The sequence below is a fragment of the Gavialis gangeticus genome, unplaced genomic scaffold, assembly GCF_001723915.1.
Source record: "Gavialis gangeticus isolate Ggan-Ray unplaced genomic scaffold, GavGan_comp1, whole genome shotgun sequence".
Taxonomy (NCBI): Eukaryota; Metazoa; Chordata; order Crocodylia; family Gavialidae; genus Gavialis; species Gavialis gangeticus.
Genome location: NW_017729025.1, coordinates 143,096,808 through 143,114,612, shown reverse-complemented (window position 1 = coordinate 143,114,612; position 17,805 = coordinate 143,096,808). Strand labels below are relative to the sequence as shown.

At 39.1% G+C, this 17,805-nt stretch overlaps 1 long non-coding RNA gene across 1 annotated transcript; it reads left to right on the top strand.

Moving 5' to 3' along the window:
- The first annotated feature begins 768 nt into the window (after window positions 1-768).
- On the top strand, window positions 769-9,227 carry LOC109299135. The gene is made up of 2 exons (XR_002097779.1): window positions 769-2,055; window positions 2,178-9,227. It is a non-coding gene; the product is annotated as an uncharacterized LOC109299135 (long non-coding RNA).
- Window positions 9,228-17,805: the final 8,578 nt, after the last annotated feature.

Here is a 17,805-nt window from a genome sequence, read left to right as displayed (position 1 = left end):
GCTGAGCTCAGCTTCCTTGCTTTATCTTTGCTCTTTCTCCTTTGGCATTTTAGTCTGCTCATTTGTTCCAATAGCCATTTGTTTCAGTGATATATTTTCTTTTGGGCTCTGAAACTTTAAAGAAGGCAATTTCTGTGAAAAATCATTTTGTCCTGATTAATGACCATTACACTTGACTGTTATCACAGGGTCATTAGCTAGATTTCTTTTTAAAGTGGAAGAATAGAAACCAGTTTCCAGTTTCTTGCCATCTAAAATAGCAGTTTTAGAGTCTGTATGTCATTTATCCAGTGCCATGTGGGTCCATGGAAAATAACGTAATTTCTATTAATATTTAAAAGATATGAGCAGTATCTTTGCACATACAAGGATTCTCTCAATGTTCTTGATTGATCTTCTCTTCAGTCACAGTACTGTTTTATAAAAATTACAGTAATTCTGCAGGCCTCTGACATACTACAGTGATGGGGATCAGATAGACAGACCTTTGTGGAATAAAGCTAAGATGTAAATGTTCATTTCCAGCGGCATAGAAGGATTCTTAGAGGGTCAAGAATACAATGAAAATAATAAGCTTGATTCTGAGATATCTTAACTGATATCAAATGGGCACGTCTGCACAAGATGCTGACTGCACAGTATCGGTATTGTGTCACAGCATGGACATTGCTAATACACTACCGTGCAGTATTTTTAGGCTAATGCGCAGTAGTGTCACCTTGTTTGCCGGCACTACTGCACAGTAACTTTGGTTACTGCACATTTTAGTACTTGCTAATACAAGTACTAAATAGATGTACAGTAATGACTGCACAGTAGTGTGTTGTGTAGACATGCCCAATCAGACATAACTTCAGTGGATTCGCAGCAATCTGCAAATAGTGTGACATCAAAGTCATGGCCAGTGTATCTGGGTTTTTTTATTGATACATGCCTACTACGAAGAAGGTAGATTTTAATTCATAAATGCTGTAATTGTGTTTAATGGAGCACAACCTACACATATAAACCAGACTTTCTGTTTCCCTATTTCATAAGCGTGCACACATGCACACACACATACACACACGTGTGTATGTGTGTGCGTGTATGGGTATGTATAGGAGTATATGTAATATCTATAAATGGTATAACCTGGTCACCTTCACCTTCCCTGAGATTCTGTGCTGGGTGTTTTTGCTGCTTACTTAGATAGGTGCTTCTGGAAATCTCGAAACTCCCAGCTTCTGCTGGCTATGCCGTCAGAGCTGCTCAGGGAGAGATCAAGGCCTGTCATTACCACAGTCTGTCACAAAAGGAACTGTGAAATCACTGAGACTCTTGCACTTCAAAGTGTCTCCTGAAGGACACTGAGTAGGAAACGCAGCTCTATTTCAGTAGGTTTAGTGAAAGCATCCGCCAAGCACAGTGACTGCAGAGCAGAGAGAACAATAAGCCAAGATATATATAAAAGTGAAAAACCCAATATTAGCTTAGTAAATGTGGTACTGGGCGAAGTAGGACAGAGTGACAATGACCTTAGGGCTTAGGTACTCAAGCTGTTAATTAAAGGGAAGGCTCTTATCTGAACTGAGCATTAGGGGAAGGGGAGCACCTGTGTGGTATTTCTTGGATTGAATTGTTAATCAGTATTAATTATTTTATGGTAATAAGGAGATGTGAGTAGACTATATACCAGGTTTCTGAATACTGTTATTAAATTAATATAAAAGCATAGCAAATAAATCTATTTCTGGAAAAAAAAGTTATGTTCTGCAAGGTTGGACCCATGATTAGCTTGCATTCCAGAGATAAGAAATTGCATATTATCAATGGAGACCACAGTGGCATAAAAAGAGCTGGAAAATTACTCTGGGAGTGAGGAAGAGCAACTGAAGTAGAGCTGAGTACATAATGCTAAAATCAAAAGAAGATGAAGAAGCTTTGTGACTTGGTTCAGGTGTCAGTCTTAAACCTTATTTTCTTCCTAAATCATAGCTCTTATGGCAGCATCCTACGTTTCCTTTTCCGGGAGAGAAGAGTTATTGAGGAAACAAGGGCATTGGGTGTATGTGGGTACGTGCATGCGTATGTGTCTGTTTATGTAATAATTACAATAGCCATTGTAGTAGCTTCCTTTTTTTATTCATAAGTCCTCAGGACCTCTCCGCTTTTATTTCTTTTGTCATTTCCATCAGCAGTCCCAGATGCCTTGCTTTCTGGCTGGAATACTGCCGTGTCTGTTAAACGGTTTGATACGATGGCAAAGAGAAACCCTTGAAGTACTTTACCAGAAATGTCCACGCTATTAGAGTGGCCCTGACAAATAATCCATAGATGTTATGCCTGTAAAATTGAAATGAAGCTCAGAGTCATTGCATGTCTGAATTCCAGCTGCTGCCCTTTATGTCTGGCAGCTAAGACATAATTCAGGCACATACAGTAGCTTGGCTTTGGATTACATTTCAAGTTTCAGAGCAAGTGGATTGCTGTGGCTCAGTGAAGAATAAGTTGACACGTCCAAAAAAGTAAGGAAAACTGAATTCATTTTTATCAACTAAAAAGGAAACTTTTATTATGGGAAGCAGGGAAAGAGATGAAAAGATACCTAAATGATTCTAGGCTTTTTACTTTCCCTTCTTAAATTTATTAGCACTGTGGATGTGTCAGACATTGTTTGTATCAAGTGTTTGCAGGCTTCATTCAAAATCAGTTGACCAACATTAGCATTTCAGAACCAAACCAATACCAACCTTCTCGCTTACATTTCTGTTGCGAACACTGTATTTATTCAAGATTTCAGAAGCAGGTCTCTGAAGTTCCTGATCGACTTCAGAAAGGAATTCTGCTATACACTCTACAGCAGGCACTGAAACCATGATACAAAATTTATTTCATGCTAGAATTGTTTTGCATAACATTTTGCATGCATTTTACTCAGAAGTACTAAATTGCATACAATGCTGTCATCTTGTTTCTTAAACTTTGAGACAAGTTTATATTTGAATATTCTCCTGATTTTTGTACTATAAGTCCCAGTTTTAAAATAACACCTTTTTGTTTAAAATTCATACTGATTACTTAATATGAACAATTTGTTTTGAAGGGTCTTCACGTTGGATCTATACATCAATAAAATACAACATAACCAGAGCTGGAAATTAAATCTAAACCAGCTGTTACTGTCAGGTCCAAAGAAAGGTCCTGTGTGTCACAAGCATGCCAACAAAAACAGACAGGAAAAAAGGAATTTCTTAAATTTACACAATTCTAGTTGGATTAAAAGTTCTTGATTTCCATGTCAGTGTGATGAGTTATGAAGGCGTGGTCAATATGACCGATGACTGCCCGATTGCACTTTTTAAAACCATTACTCTGTATCTTGTATACAAAAAAGAAGCAATCCATAGCAAAGAAATGTACAGTTTTATAATGTTTTACATTTTGGCTACAACAATGTATGTAAAAGTAAAGAGCTTTGAAAGAAAATATATAACTTTGCTGTTTTTCCTTAAAGTTAATCATACAATTGCAGTTTTTTTGTTTACTTCATGCAATTCATGCTATGAAACAAAAAAAAATTCTTCTACAGTTTTGTTACATTTTGGCCGTAGAAAAAGCCTGCATCTCTAGTACAACTCCAAAACCATGTAGAATCATCCATAAAACCTGCATGGAGCGAGTTTACTTTGTCCAAATGAGGAGATCTTCCATGCCTGAACAGTTCCACACAGATGCTTATTAGCCATCAATGTTCATCTCCATCTCTCCTTGTCAAGTCACTCTGACTGCCTCTGTTGGCATATATTTAGCAATGACAGGACTTTCTTTGCAAAGATCTGCATGTAAAGAATACAATCAATACTTGAGCTTCTTTCCTGTGCTTTTCAAATCAAGCTTGGCATTTTAGTTTTAAAGGAAGGAGGAAAAGGTAGAATAGCTACATGCAGAGGCAGCCATATTCTTCTTCAACAGGATTTTTTTTCCATGCAGTCAGCCAGACTGAGACCTCCCTATAGTGCGTCTTAGTATTGCTTTCAGCTTATAATAGGTGCCCATGCAAAGTTTCATCCTACTGTGCTCGCTTGCTCAAACTCCTGCAGGGTTCCTATGGCTCAAAAATATCCTGAGAAAAGCAAAATCTTCGATCGTTGGCACATTTCAGCATCGACTAAATGCCTAACCCATTTCGTAAGAGCCAGTGGATCCACCATGTAGCCAAGGTAAGCGCATACTAGCATGGTGCACCGTTAAAGAAACTACCTGGTGCACCCACCTTTCATCCTGTGTATCAATATCATGCAGCATATGGCCCACCAGTGCTATTTAATGCCCACCTGTTGTCATCTTAATACTATTTAAGGGTGTTGTCACCTAATGTCAGTAGTAACACCAGGCTGATGAGGTGCTACTGTGAGACATGACATCTTCAGACTTAGTCACCTGGGTTATATGCAGCGTAGCATAGGCTAATTGGAAATAAAGCTTTTTAGACCATTCTCTGCTACTGATCCATGCTACAAAATAGATGGGATGGGAGACCAAGAACGTCTCATTGGACTAGGAGAGCTGTAGGGCGCAGACACTGAGGATAATCCTATCGCTTTTCCACTTATGCCAGCTATGCTGTTAAGGCTCCGTGACATTTCATAACCTTCATTTAAAAGAAAAATGCAAAGTACAGCATTGGATCAACAACAGAATGGACTAAGAATGAGGTCAACATTGTAGCCAGTTCAATAGCATCTGCATGCAGTGACATGCTGAGAGTAGTATCGCTTGCAACATGATGTAGAAGGCCATCTAAGAACAGGTAAAGGGTTGTGTGGTGTGGGAAGCAAAGGATGTGCAGACTATATTATAGCATAGGCAAGGCTATCATTCTAGCTCACTGCAGTGAGGGCAAAAAATATTCACTGGAGGGAATTATTTTCAGTGGACGCTAAATTCCGCTTCCTTCCCCTGTCTCCTCTAGCCTCATGTATTTGGATCTTATGCAAAAATTAAGCTCACTTGTAACTTAAAAAAGAATTTATTCTGTTGCCATAGAGATACTACTCATTTGCTCACAGCTTTCTAAAAAAATAGATTGCATGCATTCAGTTTCCCCGCCCCCTCCCTTCCTTTTTCCAACATGCACAAAACAGCTTGGCAAGTGTACACATAGTTGCACAAACTATGGATGAAGTTCAGTTGGAACAACAATTAAGATGCTCTCAACGTGTTTCCAACAGGCCAACAATATGCTGACATTTATTACTCTTTAGCCAACCAGCCTCTCTCTCATTCAGCAGACAGGCTCAGTTTTCAGCTGTGGTGCATCAGGAGAACTATACATTCCTTCTACCAGAAGATATGCCATTTGGCCCATTCTCCTGATTCACTGAGGCAGTGAAAACTGGCTCTGACTGAATGTAAGTGGCCAGTACTTATCCAGTACAGAATCAGGTAAAACACTTTGCTACAAAGGTAAATTTTAGCAGAGATACTTTCACATGAAAGTGTTGTGGTCCAACTCTATCTTTGTTAATGATAAGCCTAGAACTTATAATTACATACACTATAACTGGCAGTTATTATATACTGTTGCCCATCATACAATGGCACATGGGAATTCTAATCCATACCCATGGTATGGTTTACATCATACAATCTTTTGCATTTTTTTAAATACTGAATATATTATATGCTATATACAGTACACCAGTGATTAACACTGATTCTATTATATATATAACCCATCAAAATTCCCCACTCCTGATTCATTTTTATGCACATACGCAGTTGAAATCTTGTGTATTGAACGATATCTGCATTTTTTGTTTGCTTGGTTTTCCTGGATTAAACTACACATTAAACCATGCAATCTGTCATAAAACAAATACAGGAAGTTGTATTTTGTTTGGGACCTGGAATTATTGACTACAAGGATTACCACTCTCAAGACAAAATTGAATTCCTTCTGGAAGATCTGTAGCAGTCAGAAGTTTAAAAACGAATTGTGGTAAATGTAAGTTAATGAAAAGAAACTGATTTTAGGTAGATCACTGTGTTGACCTAAAAGAAGCCAATGTTAACACATTCTGATATGAAATCCTCTCTTGCTCTCTACAGTAACATAGCTAGGCATGACAAACTAATTAACTTAAGTGCTGCATGAAGGTAGCGAAATAGTCCGAATAATCACTGTGAGTCTTGGGTTTTCTTGGCAGGGTGGGGAGGTTATAGGGGGTTGGGGGGCTGCCACCTCCAGGTTTCTGACACACACAACCCAGTACACTCTATGACTCTTCCAGACAGGCAATATAAATGGATTCCTCTTATGAGGATGGAACAGTTTAAGGACTTTGCAGAATATTTGTTGAAGCACACTGAATCAGCTAACATAGAAGACTAAACTGTGTAGCCATCATACTCAGTAGCCACATCATATCAGGCTTTCCCTTCCAAAAGAAATATGTTAGAAACTCAAAATGCAGACATCAGATTGTTAAGTTTAGTTCCAGATGCACATATTTAAAACAAGCCCACTACTCCATGATAACTAGTTGATGATTTTCTCTATCAATTTCTTTTTAACTAGGTCACTAGCTAAGTGGTTACAGGACCTCAGCTACATACCCTTTCTTATTCCTCCATCAGGCGGGCAGGGATATTCCCCGGTTGATAAGAGGAAGCAGGGTCCATATCTCTCCCGAGTGCCAGAGCGGGTAAAGGGCAGGCCCTCATCAGGCGTTATAGCCTGGTCTATGTGGGGACAGTCTTCATTTGCCAGCGCCGCCTTGGCCACCTCACCATTCAGTTTCGAATCTTCAAACATATAAGCAGAAGGCTATTGACACACTAAGAACTGTTTATCGGAATTAAATCTGCAGGTTAGGGTTCACAGCTAAGGAGTAGAATGCCGATGCTTAAAAGGTAGCACATTTGTCCTAGACACAGTGTCCTTGTGCACTGCATCAAAATAAAATAACAGATGTTAAGAAGAAGGAGAAACAAAATGTTATCTCATAAGATGTAACAGCAACCAACTGTACTTTCACAGAGATGGGGCAGTTTCAGAAATTGGTTTGCATTGGTTCCTAGTCCTGTGAGCAAAAGACTGCAGTTAGAAACTGGATCATGTTTGGCATGACATAAGATGGCACATGAATGATTTGCTTTTTGTGACACCTGCTGCAACTCGCTGAACACAGGCAAGGCAATTGACAATGAGTTGCATTGTAGTATTTGAGTATATTCTGTTCTTGCTGATTTCTACCTTTGTGCACTGATACTTGAGGGACAAGTCCCCAATGTTTGAACCATTTGCTTTGTATTGTTTCCATTTTTAGGTTACATGGAACGGTAGTAGACATTTTAGATAGACACACAGAGTACACTATGTATTGAAAGGCGACAGCAGAACATGGATTTTAAATAGTAATCCATTTTCTGATGTTCTTTTCTGTGATGTACAGTTTTTGCAATGTCAGCACAGGACACTACATATGAATAAAAATACAGCAGCCCATGGATTTTGAAAATAAATTGAGTAACATTTACCCTCCATCTTCAAAGAATGAAAATGTGTCATGAAATGTGTCCATTTTAGTTCAAATGTTCCTGTGAAGGTAGACTGAGAATAGAATGTTTTCTCTGGGTGACTTACTTCACTTTCATAAAGCAATTTAAAGTGCTTCTATAGGATTCCTTTTAATTTTTTTTTAAGTGCCAGTTAATATAATGAGAATATACTCAAAATATGACACAGTTAATAGGAATATTTTGACCACAGGGAGGAAGAGAAACAGTCAAAAAGGTACTTCAAAAAGTTGCACAGGTGCTGAGATATGTGCTTAATTAAATAGTGTGGTTAAAATCTTTGCAGTATCCTAAACCTCGGTTGCACAATGCTTATTACTCAGAAACTGTCGGGCATACACTACAAATGAACCTCCAAGTCTTAACTAAAGAGGAAAATGGACTGATTTCCACTCCCTTCCCACTAACTTGCTTCCAACCCTGTGTGATTTTTGACATCTGCTTTTCAGAAACCTAGTTATTAAGGAAGGCTGAGTCTATAGGTAGGCCCTAGAAAGAGAGACTTCAGACAGGATGAATGAACCATTCAGAGAATTAAGTTCTGAGACCCCTTGGTTTCATAGAGGCATGGTAGAAAAGTAAGGGCTTTTTTTCAGGTCTCTTTCTCTTAACGTTACACACACACCTTTTACATACGGCTTGGTGTATGTACTATCTTTACTCCATACATACTTGTACTCCTATCCTTGTATTCTACATCTTCATTTCTTCCCCCTTTCCCTCCACTGTGAATGGAGATAGTGCTGTGGAGACAGTTCCCCTCTCCCCATAATCTTCTCCTGTTTGGAAGTATGTAGTCTCCACCTTCTTCCACTATTATCTGTTAATGAACAATTTATTCACCAAAGACTTTTTTTTTTTTAAAACAGAGGCCCGCTTAGGTTTCTTCATCTGTTAGCCCAACAGAAGCTATGACCACTTTCCAAAATTAAAGAGGTCGCTTCGGAACAGGGTTCTAAATAAAGTTTCAGGGTACCAGTAATTTCTGATTCATTTGTGTTCATAAGACACACATATCTCATACTTCTGCTTATTCTGCCAAAAGCAGCATGGTTACATTAGTAACCATGACATACCATTGTATAGAGCTGGTTCTTTAAAACTTGCACCGATACGTTCTGTGAAGTTACTGTTTCTCAAGGAGATCAGTAATGTAGTGGGCTAATGCACTACTCATCTTTAACCTCCACAGCCTATGTCCTTAATCCTGCAATGATACCTTCACCTGCCTAGCACCCTGTGGTTTACAGTGCCAAGATCAATGCTGCATTCAGCTTGAAGCCTGAATATTGCAGTATATTAATGTTAGAAATGGTTCAAAAGTTAAACTGCCCAGCAAAACACCCATGAACGTGGTAAGTTTGCAGCTTACACCTGTCTGGCTCAACTTCATATTTAATAAGAATCATCAGCCACGTAGACCATGTTCTTTATCCTTGAGCATTCTGAAGTGTGCTATAAATGTGAACTGAAATTGAAACAAAACCCTAGAAGTAGATCCACTAAAATGTACTAAAATGCAGCTACTCCCAAGTGAGAAAGGCTTGAGTTCACATAACAACCACTGTAGTTCAGACCAGAAAGAAATGAATACCTCATCCAATTGCAGTTACCTGGGGAATTTGAACAGATTGTACAAGTTGGTATTGGCCTGAAACACAAAAGTTATAATGTTTCAAAAATGAGCAGAAGGTTGTCAGCATTCACAAGTGGTCATAACCCTGGTGTTTCATCTCTGCTGAAAGGCAGCACCTCAGTAGGATTCAGAAACTGAATGTCACCTAGCATTAGGCTTGGGCATTGAAACCCGCTCAGATCACAAGTCAGAATGAATTTGAGGGCATCGCCCCTAGTCTCTACATGTTTGTGTCAGGAAACCATCACTATCTTTGATATTCTGCCCTCAGGAAGGGAGCAGAAGGGGTACTCAAGTTTGAAGTCGAGATATGTGGCGAAGTAAAGACAAGGAGTATGTCCAGCAGCTGTGCCTGCTGTATCCGTAAAGCAATCCAGGATTCTTAGTTTTTCATAAGAAAATATGGACAAATGATTCCACTCTAATCTGCATCTCCCCTGCATATTTAGAAATCTGTTCTGTATGTAACTGTCTCTGATTGATGTCAATGGCAGAACTAATGCATGGGCTGCATTGATCTGTACTGTGGTATTAAAACTGAAGTTCTCATTACTGAGGATGGTTTTGCCCATTGAGAGACAGGAATGGTTTGTATACAACAGACCGTAGGAGTTTTTGAGTATGTAGAGCTTGCCATTTGTTTTCCTCATCACCATCTGATTTCTACTTCTGCAAATAGAGGACGCATCTGTTATATATTTTTTTGCTGCTCAGTGAGTGTGTCTACACATGCACATTTACTGTGGAGTAACTAAAATTACTGCGCGCGTCTACACATGTATTGGCATTGGTCTGGATATCCCGGGCAATCAGTTTTCAGGCTTCTGGAACGCTAAAGAAAATGTACAGTTAACTTTAGGGCATTGCTTATTCTACTTTCTATATTATTGCTTTTAGGCAGAATGTAAAAACCCTGTAATCTGGATTGTTTGCCTTAATGATATGACTTCTTTGTAGAAATAAACCCCAAAAGACAAAAGTTTGATTCATCATGTCAACACTTCCCTAAAAATAAGGGTTGAACCATGAAATCTGGCTTCAGACATGAAGTTCTTTAAAATTTGGGGTGCTTATTTCTGGAGATAATTTTGGCCCTGTCCTAGTTATTTGTGCATGTACGCATAACATTAATAAATACATTATATAAATATGACCAAATTCTTACCTCAGGAGCAATCCCTATAGTGTAATTTCTGTTTTACACATCGGGATATATATATATGCATATCCATCTGGACAAATAAAGCTACCTTTTGAGTGGATAAAGGGCAATTTCAAATATACACTGATATAGTGAAACTCACTGTCATAACAATAAAAAATTATTGTAACAAACAATTTGCTTCTCTTTTCATTTCCTGTTTCATTAGGCTAAGCTGAGTATAAAAGGGAACATGGGCATAAAAATGATTATTTTCAATCAGTTTGAGATTATTTATTTATTTATTGGTGGTAGGATGCAAAATGGCTTCACAGTTTACTGGAACTTGTAGGGTTTGTAGGCCAAGTTAAGTCCTGAAACAAACAGCTTGAGTCGTTTGCCATAATTGGATATGTGTTTATATTATACAGGGACTGAAAATGGCTTGCTTCAAGTTAATGTCCTGGGCTATGGTATTTCTAATGATCAAGCTGTTTCATTTACAGTAGAATAAGTTGTAATGCACATGCATATCCTTTTTTGTCAGGGAAAATGTAAGGAAGGTTTCTTGAAATAATCCTTTAGGTGTGGCCGTGCCAACTAGTTTGACACGAACTGTAGCTTTTTTTGAAGAATATAGTGCCATATATATATATATAGAAACTTGCTCCCTGTTTTATCCTTATAGGAGCAATGTGGAGGGCAGCAGCACTACAAGCTGCTGTTATTCAGCCTGAGTGTTGAAGAAACTACACCTACCAGGTGACTGAATAGTTGAGATTCTACAACTCGTTCTGATCTTGGCATGCTTGTTGAGAGTGCCAATAAAATGCCAACTGTGACTTTATCTATGTGACTTTACATAAGAAACTGGATTAAGACTTAAAGAATATTTTTTGTGGGGGGTGATATCTTTTATTAGACCAACTGCAGGGTTGAAATAGATTTTAGACAAGCTTTTGAGTGTTCCTCCTTGGGTAACCTTCCTCAAGAAAAGCATTTTTTGCTCCACAGCTTGTTGGAAATTTCTTCCAACCATGTAATTGTTCCAATAAAATATAGCCCCAAAATATCCTTGCCTCTTGCATATTTCCTAGGCTACAGCTACAACATCACTCCAACACTAAAACTAAAACTCAATTTCTGCAGGCCTCAGAGACATGATTGATGATTATAGCTGTTGCTCTCTATTAATTTTGTCACATTTCTATGTGCGATTAGGGGATTTTTTTAATGTGTCCTCAGAAATGCTGTAAGTTATTCATTGATTCCAAGCAGAGTAGTAACTACTTTGAAAGAATGTTTGAGTTCTAATAATTTAGTAGTCCCTCACTGTTATCAAGAAGTTCCCTGACAGTTTAAAATTTGCTGTAATGGAGACACTGTGATCTTTTAGGCCACTAATCTAGGTTTCTTTAAAGCCTCAAAATATCAAATTTCATAAGTGACTGACAGTCATAGCTCCTCTGAGCAGTGAAAAAATGAATGCCTTCAGGTTACTGTTCAATCAAGCTCTAACATTAGGAGGTTGGATGCGAGTCCACACTGACGATAAACCCAAAGGGGTCCAGCTAAGCCTTTTCAGCTAAGCTTTTTTCTGCTTTTTCTTCAATGTAGGTAAAAAGAAACAGCAATATGTGGAATAAAAATCCTGCTCATTTTTTCTGTTGTTCTTAAAATCTTTTCCTATGGTTCATGCCAGATTTCACTTGGTATCTGAACAGAACCCTGCACTGGTCCCAAACAGAACTTAAAGCGCTTTCAGAGCTTATTGTTACGGCCTTTTAGGTAAATTAATAATTGCAATAGGTTATTGATTTACTTAGTAAATCAGAGCCTGTAGAACTGCACACCTAAACTGCTAAATACATTTGCCGGTGTCTTGAATATTTTTTCTTAAGTTTGTTTGCAAAGGTTTGTACTGTTGTGGGGTATGGGCTCACAGACTGGTTACAAAGTAAAAAGGGGCATGGGTTAACTGTGCAGCAGCTGGCCCACAGTAACTGCCTCTATTACCATTGTGGGTAAGTTACCCTACAGTAAATTAAAGCCAGTGGTAGTTTAGCCCTTGATGACAGAGGAATATACTGTCATGAATAACCTTTATCTGCTAGGAATAGTATGCATATTGGCAGCTATTGCAGAGCAGGTAACATGCAAAAAAACCCATATCTTAGTTTAATTTGTGATAACTTGTTCATGTGCCCCACACCCTGAGATTGACTTTGGGTTTGAATGAACCCTAAAAAAACCCTAAACTGCTTAAGCTGAATTGAAAAATGGATTGAAAACTGCTCGCCTCTAGCTACATTTAGAACAGGGTTTTAAGGTATTTTCTTGAGATCTCAAACTGATTTACAAGGGAAAGGAAATACTATTATTCCCATTTTACAGGTACAGACTAAGGCACAGAGAGGCAAAGTGACTTCCCAAGGACACACAAGAGGTCAGTTGCAGGAACAGTCTCCTGACTCCAAGTCCAGTGCTCTACCCTTAGAGGATACTTCCTCAAATGCTTTTGTAGCTTCAGTGCATAAGTGTTTGACTGAGAAGCTGGAAGAAATACCCATAGATCTTAGAGATAGAAGTTTGTCTCATTATCTTATCATAATTATCAGTTTGTTTGGATTTTTATTTTTTTACCCCCCCCTTTCAGAACACTACTGTGAAAATGCCAAAGATCTTCCCAAGTAAAAATTAGATTTTAGAACCCAAATATCATGATACAAACTAGTAACAGCCACTAGGCTTTGCATGTGGTGGGCCATCCTTGCCTTCAGAGTTGTGAAATGGCTGTTCATTCAGCAGCTGTGTCTCTGGGCTTTGAAGGCTTGAAAGGCATCAGTGTGGATCACTACATGCTTCAGACTTCATTGGATTTTCTGTGGGACTGAATGTTCTCTCTCTGCAACCAGTGGTGCAATGAGAAGCCATAGCCACCTCAACTGAAATGGGGGTGATGAGAGAGGCCCTATAATCTTGGTATGATATCCAGGGAAACTCTGCATGCTGGATATATATGGTATGTTTTCCAGAGTGTGGTTGTATCATCATTGCAGAAGAAGTTCACTTGCTACTCTGCAAAAGAGTTTAGAGCTACTTCAGACCTAGGTCAGAGAGAAAGTTGCCAGAAGACATGGGACTGTTTGCTCTGCTCTCATTCAGCTACTGGAGATGAGCTTCCAACAGGCCCATGTTTAAAGACTGAAGAAGACAAGAGTTCACACTGGGGACCTCACCTTCTTATATACTGCTGGGGAAGCAATCATTTGACACTCTAGAAAGACCCAGGAGGAAGCAGCAAGGAGACATCTAAGGTAAGAGATGGAGTTCAAGGTCATGAAGCTGGGAAGGAGATGATTGCAGGGTGGGCATAATGCCTTGAAGGAGGATTGCTTGGATCTGCCCTGTCTAATTGAAACCTGGAGCCCAACTTTGTTACCCTTGCAAGACAAATCTGCAGAGGCTGGTTCATCAATCCCTTTTTGACCCTGCAACTACAGCCTCCCTTGACGTCAGTCCTTATATTACCCAGACAAAGTTAAAGCCTGAACAAGGTATAGACTAAAATGCATACAAAATGCTTTTTGGCTGTCAATTCACAACCAAGGAGGGTTCCCCATCTTCAGCTCCTGCAGTTCTGCTCTGCTTCCATCATGTAGTAATTCTTAGGTGAGTACTGCCTGAAGTCCTCAATGAGGACACAGCTGATCAGCATCTAGCCTCTCCACACTATTGCAACAGAGAAGGTAATCTAGTTGATGTTCTGTGCCAGAAAAAAAGAACTGGTCTGATTTTTCTGCTGGTGGGCAGCCATCAATCCTGCCCATATAAATCATTCATTTTTAATCTCTGTTTGGCTGTAGCCACCCAGTGAACTCTGCTGTTCTCTCATGGTTTTGGGAGGCTCAGACTGTACCACAGAATATGCAGATATAGGAATAAACTGGAAATCGATAACATTATGACCTTGTGGCATTAGTGTCTAGGCAATTCTGACCTCTGAAATAATAATAATATACTTCACTGACAATTAAGAATGAGATTAAAAGCAATAAACTTGATACTGTTCCTCTACAGAACAAGCACAAAAAATAGCTATCAGCTTTTTTTTATCCCTCCTTCTAAAACAGTGTGTGGATCATTTGGGAAGAGCATAACAAAAGACCTCTGTCAGGACCTGATTCAGCAAAATAGCCATTTGGCTTGTACACTAGATCATATTAAGCTACAGAAATCAATTTTTATGGACTCAAGGGCCTTATGTAGGTTTCAGAACATGGATACCAGGCATAGTTCCTTGTCTTTGTTGTTAAATCAGATCCTTTTGAGTAAAAGGAATATAGCAATATTCAATTATAGAAAGAATTACAGGGAAAATATTAAAAAAAACACAGACAACAGATGACAAAATGGTGACATTTTGGCTGGTAGACTATGGATGTAAGAACAGCATGAAGAATATGTATTTAAATCTCTGAAAATGAGCTCTTATGATTTAATAAGGAAATCTCTAATTTTAAAACAGCAGAAGTTAATATATTTGGAAAATTTTTGCTTGACAGATGCAGATTATCTGGAAAAAAAGAAAAGTAGCTATTTAGCTAGATAGGCTTTGTCATAGCTTGTACTTACTCTTTGCATTAACACCTGCTTTTGTGTCAGGTTTTGTGTCACAACCTCAATGGAGTTACCTATAGTCTATGACATTCATTGTTGTTTTGCATTTAAAGAAGTATATAGTAACCTCCTCTGCTGCCCAGTAAGGTGCCAGGTGGATGAGTATTGGAGAAAAACTTCAGACAGTAAAATGTGACAGTCTGTAACATATACAAGTTGCAAGCAACATACAGTAGTAACAAGTAAATGTTAACAAACAAAGTGAAAGAGAAAGAGAAAGAGAGAGAGAGAACATGAAGAACATGAAAAGAATTCATTTGTTCCTACACAGCAATACAGTTATTTTTAGCTACCCCAAGATGTTAATGCTTTTAGAGAAATAATCTTTGTCAGCCATCGGTATCTTTAAGAAAAACCCAATCCTTATATTACTATATGTTTCAAACTTATTATATTTTTGAGTAGATATTACATAATGGACTTTACACTAGCACAAATAAGAGCAAAACTTAGTATACTAGAGGAATATCTAGAAGCCCTCAAACCCAACCTACCTCTGAATATTTACTCACCACCATGCTGAGCTGGATCCTTCCAGGAAGTGTTGTTGCCCAGTAATGGTACTTCTGTGATTAAGGTGACCACCTCTTACAACCCTGGTTGGCCAACACTCTGTGACATCACTCCCAAAGGATGTTGCCTCTGAAAGGCTCTACTTCATGAAGTGAGGTGACAGCATGTTGGTTTCCTGACTGTTAGTATATATGGAGCTCCACGTAAGTAAATCAAAAGCTTTTTCCTCTATAAATATCACTGGAAAGGTGTGTGATGGAGTGCCAAGAGATATCGCTCATGGAAGTGCTGCCTTCCAAAAACGTACACCACAGTCCATGCTAGGAATGCTCTGACAATGCTGTGACCTCACTCAGACTGATCCCAGACTTTTGTGGGTCAAATTAAAATTACAGTGGTCCCGTACAACGTAGTAGATTATTGGGTAGGTCTGATTTTGGGAACAGTAAAGTGCATAAGCACAGTCAAGTGATCCATTTATTCCAGTATTGGTTCCATATAGCACCAAAATTAATCTAGTTTAGATTCAAAGAATAAAAAATTCAGTATGATGATCTGTAGGATATGGAATGTATGTGATACATGGCGCATGGATGAACACGAAGAGCAATGGGAGCAGAAATGGGTAAACTGCTACTTATTTCTGGCTTGTGATTATCTTGCAAAAACAAGTTTTCTTAGAAGTGGTTCCCAACCTTTTTATACTCCATGCACCCCTTGATAGACTTGAGGCACCCTTCAGAAAATGCCAATTCTTAGGGTGCTTATAGGCATACTCTGGGAGGTGGGGGTGGGGGGAAGGGTGCTTTCATTAGTGCAGCTCTGAGACTGAGAGCCATGCTAATTAAAAGTGCCCAGAGAGTCATGTGTATCAGCGTCCCCATGCTCAAAAATGGCAGTGGGGTGCTTTGAACTAAAGCTCAATAAATGAGCTTTAGTTCAAAGTGCCCTGCCACCATTTTTCAGCATGGGTATGCCAATACACATGACACTGGAGTCTGCCAGAGCCTGGTAATTACCACGTTCCAGCAGACTCAATTAATTGCATCTGCTTCGATGCGCTGTAATTATAGCATGTTGGAACATCCTCCCTGCATGTGTATAAGAGCCTTTAGTTTTCACTTTTTCGACTACAGAAACATAACAAAGCCATTCTTCTGTTGCAAAGAACTGAGAGATCGTAAGAGGTCAAAATATTTTTAACACTAGGGATTCCTATTTGAGATCTCTGGGTTTATCTTGTGGATCATGTTTGCACACGTAAGAGTGCTAACTTTGTATGGCACCTCACGGCACCCTTGAGAGGATTTCAAAGGCACCCCAGGATGCCACATCACTCCAGTTGAGAATCACTGAGATAGAGAAAGGTTTGGATGGAGTCCACATCAAATATAAGGTTAGAGGATTATAAATAGCCTGAATTCAAGTCTTTGTTTCCAATCCTTTTGTCAAAGTGTGCGAATAATCTAACTTCTCTGGTCCAGACAAACAATGCTCAGATTCCCCTAGGTGGAAGGAAGCTTTAAAGAGCTGGCTGCTTTGTGCTGGAGGGTTGGTACAAAGTCAGCTTCCCAGACAGATAGTTAAGTGTTTGCATGTCAGTTTTCCCATCTGTAAAATAGTTATAATACTTCCCAACCTGTGATGTTTTGTGGATTCATTTGTTAAGTAATGAAAATTCTAAATAAGATTATTAATGTAAATCTGTTTGGCAACTAGTCCACAGGCTGGCCCTTCAGCTTGTGTAAATCAAGCTCAAAGGAGCTGTATCAGTTTATAGTAGTGGAAGATCTGTCCTGGTGACTAAAGCCACACAAGAAGCAAAGGTTTCATATTTAGTGCCTGTGAAACATGCCCAGCTGGCTGCTTTAGAGACCAAAAAGGAATGGTACATACGAGGTGGAGTAGTTGCCTGTATATTCCACACAGTATCAGAACTACAGAGGCTGCTCTGGGGATGAAAAAATGGTTCTGTCTCCATGTCATACTTGCCCATACAACAGGGATTGCTGACTTGGGTACCTCTGGTCTGGGTCCTTGTCAACTCCTTCACTATAGACTGGGCCAAGAGTGGATCTAGGATTTTTAAAATTGGGGTGCACTGTACATTTGAAGGGAGTATGAACACAGCCCTGCATGCCACTGAATCCATCTCTGGACTAGGACCAATGGCTTGTTTCACATAAAACTTCAACCTTCAACTAGCCACTGCCTAGCAAAAACTTTTAGCCCCTGTCAGCTTGACTTGGATGTCACCTATCAGTTAAGAGAC